Here is a 6,234-nt window from a genome sequence, read left to right as displayed (position 1 = left end):
CTGCGTCCTGCAATCTTAAGTTTACATTTTCACCTGCCTTTATAAATTGTACATTCGCCAGTGCGTCGGGTTCAGGGTCTCATAAGATGCTCATGCACTGTAGGCTATGTGCCACAATTTGGTGCAGGGGCGCAACGAGACTCCAACTTCGTGGGAAATTGGGGGGGGGGAGAGTTTAAATAGATACATCAATAATGTCATCAACAAACATGGTTAATAAACCCTATACAATAAAGAGCCCTGCCATGTTATCTGACAGATCTGCATCAACCCTCCTCCACTACTAAAGCTAAGAGGCCCTGGGCACCGCCCCAAACGCACAGACCACGCACACAACCTGGGCTTCATCCTAGACTCCTCCCTCACGATGACCAAGCAAGTCAACGTCGTCTCTTCGTCTTGTTTCAACACCCTACGCATGCTCCGAAAAATCTTCCGATGGATCCCCACCGCAACCAGGAAGACGGTCACCCAGGCCCTCGTCACCAGCCGACTGGACTACGGAAACACCCTCTACGCCGGAACCACAGCCAAGCTCCAGAAAAGACTACAGCGCATTCAGAACGTCTCGGCAAGACTCATCTTGGACATCCCCCGCCACACCCACATCTCTGCCCATCTGAAGAATCTACTCTGGCTCCCAGTCAGCAAGAGGAGGATCACATTCCGACTCCTGACCCACGCACACAAGGCTCTCCACGACGCGGGCCCCATGTACCTCAACAACCGCATCACATTCTACACACCCACATGCCAGCTCTGCTCCGCCAGCCTCGCCCTTGCCACCGTCCCGCGTATTCGCAGAGCCAACGCCGGATGAAGATCCTTCTCCTACCAGGCAGCCAAGACATGGAACTCCCTCCCAACCACCTCCGGCTGACAGGACCATCTCACCTTCAGGAAGCAACTCAAGACCTGGCTGTTCGAGCAGTAGCGCCCCCCCCCCTCAGCGCCTCGAGACCCTAACGGGTGAGTAGCGCGCTCTACAAATTCCTTGATTGATTGATAGATCTCGGGGTTTGGTGCCAGACCCCGTACCTTAGCGTACATAGGTGGATGTTCTACATCTCAACTGACGCAGTGCTCATCTTAAGACCTTCACTTGTTGAGTCCATTCTTTTCCCTAGTTATGTAAAGAGTTTTGTGCATTCAGAACAGCAACTTAATTCTCCTATTATGTCTAGGTGCTGGTGTCTGACCAGAGAAAATAACATGGGGCAATTTTGTTTGACCTTGATTAAGATGTTCAGACTAAATTGCAGGAAAAGAATAGCATGCAACATGCAAAAAAATGTGCTGGTTCTGTGTGGAAATATAACGTGGCACGAAGCAAGCTTGATATTTAGTAACTTGGTCAAAACTAAAATGGTCTACAACGTGCAAAATCAGGCTAACATATGGAAAACGACAATGGGCTATGTGAGAAACCCAAAACTCTTTTACAAGATATTTGAGCATTGGTCTCCAAAGGAAAGTTTGAAAAATTGGAAGCATATAGTGCCGTTCAAGTACATAGTTATTGTTCTGATCCCGTTTAATTTACCTGCACACAATACTTTTAAGTTATTTGCATGCATAATATGATGTTAGTATAGTACATGGGTACTCACTAACTTTCTTTAGGGGGCCACATTTACAGTGTGGTTTGTGGCTGAGGGCCACACCGGTGGGGTCAGTGGGGGAGGAGGCGGAGCTAGAGCAAAAAAACTGGGACTATGAGGTTGAACAAAGGCCCCTGCAGCGGATGCATTCAACCACTGAGCCACCAGACCCGGCATGCACACCTCTCTCTACGCCCCTCTCTCTCCATCTGTCTCCCTCCCTGCCTCACTCTCTCTCTATCTCCGTCCCTCTCTGTCTCCCTCCCTCTCTGTCTACCACCCTCTCCCTCTCTCCTCTCTGTCTCACTGTCTCACTCCCTCTGTCTCCCTCCCTCTCTCTCTCTCTGTCTCCCCCCTCTCTCTCTCTGTCTCCCTTCCTCTGTCTACCTCCCTCTCTCTCGCCCTCTGTCTGGCTCCCTCCTCTCTCTGTCTCCCTGTGCCCGTCTCCCTCTGTCTCCCTCCTCCCGCTGTCTTCCTCCTCCCGCTTTCTCCCTAACTCTCGCTCACTCTCTCTCCCTCTCTCTCTGTCTCTTCTTCTCCCTCTCCGTCTATCTGTCTCTGCCTCTATCTGTCTCTGTCCCTGTCTCTGTTTGTCTCTATCTGTTCTTGCCTCTATCTCTGTCTGTCTCTGCCTCTATCTGTCTTTCTCCCCCTGTCTCTGTCTTTCCCCGTCTATCTGTCTCTGTCTGTCTCGCCTGTCTCTGTCTGTCTATGTCTGTCTCTGCCTCTATCGATCACTGCCTCTATCGATCTCTGCCTCTATTGATCTGTCTATCTCTGCCTCTACCTGTCTCTGCCTCTATTTGTCTCTCTCTCTCTCTCTCTCTATCTATCTGTCTCTGCCTCTATCTGTCTCTATCTCTATCTGCCTCTATCTCTGTCTGTCTCTGCCTTTATCTGTCCCTGCCTCTATCTGTCCCTGCCTCTGCCTGTCTTTATCTGTCTCTGCCCCATCTGTCTCTCATGGTCTCTCTGCCTCTCACCATCTCTCCCTGCCTCTATCAGTCTCTATCTGTCTCTCCCTGTCTCTATCTCTGTCTCAGCCTCTCTCTGTCTCTGCCTCTATCTGTCTCTGTCTGTCCCTAGCCGCCCCTGTCGCTGTCTGTCCCTGTCTCTATCTCTGTCTGTCCCTGTGTCTATCTGTCTCTCTATCTCTTTCTCTGTCTCTGTCTGTCTCTATCTCTATATGTCTCTGTCTCTTTCTCTATCTATGTCTCTGCCTCTATCTGTATCTGTCCCTTCCTCTATCTGTCCCTGCCTCTATCTGTCTCTGCCTCTATCTGTCTCTGCCTGCCTCTCACTGTGTCCCTCCTGTCTCTATCTGTCTCTCCCTGTCTCTATCTCTGCCTCTATCAGTCTCTCTCTGTCTCTATCAGTCTCTGCCACTATCTGTCTCTGTCTGTCCCTGCCACTATCTGTCTCTATCTGGCTCTGTCTCTAGCTGTCCCTATCTCTGGCTGTACCTTTCTCTTTCTGTCCCTGTCTCTATCTCTGTCTGTTTCTGTCTCTGTCTCTATCTGTCTCTGTCTGTCTCTATCTATCTCTGTCTCTGCCTCTATCTGTCTCTGCCTCTATCTGTCTCTGCCTCTATCTGTCCCTGCCTCTGTCTGTCTCTATCTATCTCTGTCTCTGCCTCTAGCAGTCTCTGCCTGCCTTCCCCTGCCCCTGTCTTTCTCTCCCTGTCTCTAGCTCTCTCTCTCTCTCTCTCTATCTGTCTCTCCCTGGATCTGGCTCTGTCTTTAGCAGTCCCTGTCTCTGTTTATCCCCTTCTTTTTCTGTCCCTGTCTCTATCTCTGTCTGTTCCTGCCTCTATCTCTGTCTGTCTCCGTGTCTATGTCTGTCTCTCTGCCTCTATCTGTCTCTGTGTCTCCATCTGTCTCTGTCCAAACAGGAAGCTTTCCAAAACACCCTTAAAAGTCAGCTGGGAAAGTGCTTACAGCTGACTTTTAAAGGGTCTTTTGGGAAGCTTTCTAAAGGTGCTGTGACGTCACAGAGGCCGACAGTAAACACAGAAGATGGCCGCAGGAGCATACATAGTGAATACCTATTTAATACATATTCACCACGTATGCTCCTGCGGTCATCTTCTGTATTTAATGCCGGCCGTGGAAACTGCAAGGCAAGGTCTGCGGGCCGCCAGTGAAGGGTGTTGGGCTGCTGGCAGCCCGCGGGCCGCACTATGAGTACCAGTGGAGATGACTCTCTTGCAGTCTGAGGACGCCGCCTCTTGTCCAAGTTCTCTAGCGCATATAATGTTGAATGCATATTCTTTGATACTTCATGACAGCTCTCACCAAATATTCTTAGTTTTGAAATGCGAGAGTAGTAATTTAGCCTGAAACCCAACCCATGTGTGATAATATTTACTTTAATAACATACATTAGTGATTGAAACTAAGCACACAAGTGTGATTATCAATGATATTCTCACATCACAAGTGCATGTCAAGTTGGGGTTGCCAAGGGTAAGAGCTGTTACTCTGTTTTTTATTTGGTACCCATCACATTGCACTTGGGAAACCTTCTCTCAGTGGCAGAATCAGAAAGTAATTAGAGCTCTAAAAGCCTTATTAATTTCCTTTAGACTGCAATCCAGACCCTGCATCGATACCCAGTCATTGAGCAGCAAAAGAGTAGCTGTTGTAGAACTAAACATGAGTCAAGAGATCGAACTGTGATGCGCTTGTAGACCATATTGCCATGATAACTGATATCCCGGAACACTGCCTCAGACTTAAGTCACCCAGTAATCTCCACAGGCCCGGCTCCAGGAATTTTTATTTGGGTAGGCCAAGGGTGCTTTCGGGTGGGCCACTGCCGGCCCAATTTGTCGCTTCTGGAGGTAGTCTACAAGACATAGATTACATCATATCTACTTGCAAAAAGTCACCAAGATACAAGGATTGCTTCTGTGTGTATACAGAGCATGTGGAGAGTTATTTATTGGCGCCCCACCACTAACCTCTATCTCTATAGATGCCTTCCTCCAACAGTGCACTCCATCTCTTTGTAGCCCCTCCCCCTCATGACCTCCTCCTCAGACTCCCTTACTACTACCCTCCACCAGTGCCCCTCATCTCTCGGTATTTCCCACCCTCCCCCAATGACCTCCTCCTCGGATTCCCGCACTGCTACCCTCCAACAGTGCCCTTCATCTCTCCAAAGCCCCTCCCCTCATGACTTCATCCTCGAATCCCCTCAGTACCACCCTCCAACTGCACCCTCCTCTCTCCAAAGGCCCTCCTCCTTATGACCCCCTCCTTGGATTCCCTCATTACCACCCTCCATCAGTGCCTCTCATCGCCCCATAGCCTCTCCCCCATTGACCTCCTCCGCTGATTCCCATATTGCCACCCTCCAACAGTGCTCCTCATCCCTCCGTAGCCCTTCCCCAATAATCTCCTTCTCGGATTCCCTCACTTCCACCCTTCAACAGTGACCCTCATTGGCCCAAAGCCCCTCCCCCTCATGACCTCCTCCTTGCATGCCCTCACTGCTACCCTCCAACAGTGCCCCTCACAATCTCTCCATAGCCCCTCCCCCTCATGACCTCCTCCTCAGTCTCCCTCACTACTACCCTCCACCAGTGCCCCTGATCTCTCCGTATCTCCCACCCTCCCCCATGACCTCCTCCTTAGATTCATTATTTGCCACCCTCCACCAGTGCCCCTCATCGCTCCATAGCCTCCTCCCCCCATGACCTCCTCCTCGGATTCCCTAATTGCCACCCTCCACCAGTGTCCCTCATCGCTCCATAGCCTCTCCCCCTCATCACCTCCTCCTCAGACTCCCTCACTACCACCCTCCAACAGTTCACTTCATCTCTCCAGGGCCACCCCATGACATACTGCTTGGATTCCCTCACTGCCACCCTCCACCAGTGTCCCTCATAGCTCCATAGCCTCTCCCCCTCATCACTTCCTCCTCAGATTTCCTCACTACCACCCTCCAACATTTCACTTCATCTCTCCGTAGCCCCCCAATGACATACTCCTTGGATTCCCTCACTGCCACCCTTCACCAGTGCCCTTCATAGCTCCATAGCCTCTCCCCTATTGACCTCCTCCTCGGATTCCCTAATTGCCACCCTCTACCCGTGCCCCTCATCGCTCCATGGCCTCTCCCCCTCATCACCTCCTCCTCAGACTTCCTCACTACCACCCTCCAACAGAGCACTTCCTCTTTCCGTAGCCCCCCATGACCTCCTCCTCAGATTTCCTAATTGTCACCCTCCAACAGTGCCCACCATCTCTCTGTAGCCCCTCTCTCATATTCAATTTCATTTGTTGTATAGCGCTACGTATAGTGTAGGGTGTCACAGTACTTACATCATGCAGAGACAATGAATCATACAAGTATGTAAATCAATCTATAGGTAATGCCACATAAGCCAATGAGGATTACAAGGTGTAGGTATCACATGTCATCCATACTGGTGGGCAGCATGTTTTAAGAGAGTTTGGTCTGGAGAAGCACAAACACAGGACTTAAAGCATACCCTAGTGGTTGCGGAGTTGGCGTTACAGATTAAAATGTATATCTGCCAAAACAAACTCTTTATAGCAACATTAGAGTAATGAAAGACAGGGTAAATTCTAACTATATTGCAACACCAAAAAAAATAAGTTCTAAT

This window comes from Lissotriton vulgaris, chromosome 10 (assembly GCF_964263255.1).
Source record: "Lissotriton vulgaris chromosome 10, aLisVul1.2, whole genome shotgun sequence".
Taxonomy (NCBI): Eukaryota; Metazoa; Chordata; class Amphibia; order Caudata; family Salamandridae; genus Lissotriton; species Lissotriton vulgaris.
Note: the sequence above shows the minus strand (reverse complement) of the source record.